At 51.7% G+C, this 1527-nt stretch overlaps 1 pseudogene; it reads right to left on the reverse strand.

Annotated features, from left to right (window-relative positions):
- Positions 1-217: 217 nt before the first annotated feature.
- On the reverse strand, positions 218-829 carry LOC101660373 (annotated as a pseudogene).
- Between the last annotated feature and the right edge of the window lie 698 nt (positions 830-1527).

Genomic DNA, 1527 nt, shown 5'->3' on the forward strand with positions numbered 1-1527 from the left:
TTCCAGCAGGATGCCTAGCTTACAGATGAGGAAGTAGAGGCACGTGGAGGCCAAGTGATTTGTCCGAACGACACAGCTAAATGCTTGGAAAACAGAGCTAGGTGCAAGCGAGTTTCTGCCTTTAAGAAGTTTACAACATAGTACTTTCTTTTGGCCTTTATTTCCTTGTAGCAAACGAATGGTAAAACTCTGTACACTGGGCCCCTGAGTTTCTCCATCACAGAGTGTGGGGGACAGCCCGGCTGCGATGCTGTGGAACGTATTCTTGGGCGAGATCCACTGCTGTCTTGGGTGCCGCCGGTGGAGGAGGGGGCTTGAACCAGCTTCACAAAATAATGGCAGTACACCTTCCCCGGGACCCCAAAGCGCCAAAGTGCCATGGTAGGGGATGCATTTCTGACAAAGCCTCCCCCTGAAGTGGACTCAGCTACATGCAGAGTCTCTCACTGCCGTCCCTTAATGCTTTTAAAAGGACCTCCTTCATTATCACGGCCCCTTTTGGTCACTGAATTCCAACTGAGCCAAAGCCTGGTCAAGGGACATTGCTCGTATCAATTTTGCCCAATACCACATCTTTTTTTTGCTGTATTTATAGACTGGTGTCGATGGCGGTAGGTCTCTGCTGGCCTCCGAGGTTCTCCAGGTAGTTGTGGGGCGGATAAATGATTTTAATCTTCTCCTCTCATTTCATCACATATCACTTGGGTGCATATGTGACTGGAACAAAATATTGTGAGATGAAAAGAAGCCCCAAGGTCAACTTTCCTGGGTTACTCGGGGTCAGCATCCTGAAAGCAGCCAACGGTCCCAACCCTGCCGCCGCCGCCATCTTTCCCAGTCTCTCTACGGTGGCCTCCCTATTTTATTTTCAATGTTGCAAGCTCTCTCTTTCTTTTCTCTCTCTTTTTTTTGGTGAAGTCTGTTTCCCTGAAGTCCACAGCAGCTTCCTCTTCCCGCTGGTCTGAATGTGTCAACTTGGCTGGGCCAGGGTCGCCCCGCGACGGGATCTAACTGTGGGGCCAGCTCCATGATGAGACCTTTTGCAAGGCAGCCAAGCAGTTGTGGGAGGAAGACGGTAGCATGAAACACAAGCACACAAATACTCAGACATCGACTGCATTCCAATCCATATAGGACCAGGTAGAACTGTCCCCAGCTGTAGAAAGCCTCATCTTTCTCCCAGGGGGCGTCTGGTGGTTTCAAACTGCTGCCCTTGCAGTTAACAGCCCTCTCATAACCCACTACCCCACCAGAGCTCCCGGTCACAGTCTGGATACCACCAAGAGGGGTTTCATTCAGGGTGTGACCTGGATCCTGCAGCTGCTTTGTCCACTTCCTGTTACGTCTCCTGCTGACCCCAGGAGCCATTACTGGACTGCCGACCTTGGATTCATTCAGCTGTGCATCCACCAGCCTGTGGTCTTCCTGCTTCCCGTTCCTCAGCCCCTGCAGCTGCAGGCCTCAGGAGAAGGTTCCAACTTACTTCTACCCATGGACTGGAACTGGGCTGGACGCAGCCACTCCCAC

This window comes from Echinops telfairi, unplaced genomic scaffold (genome assembly GCF_000313985.2).
Source record: "Echinops telfairi isolate 266 unplaced genomic scaffold, ASM31398v2 ScPeMD7_7424;HRSCAF=8462, whole genome shotgun sequence".
In the NCBI taxonomy this organism is placed as follows: domain Eukaryota; kingdom Metazoa; phylum Chordata; class Mammalia; order Afrosoricida; family Tenrecidae; genus Echinops; species Echinops telfairi.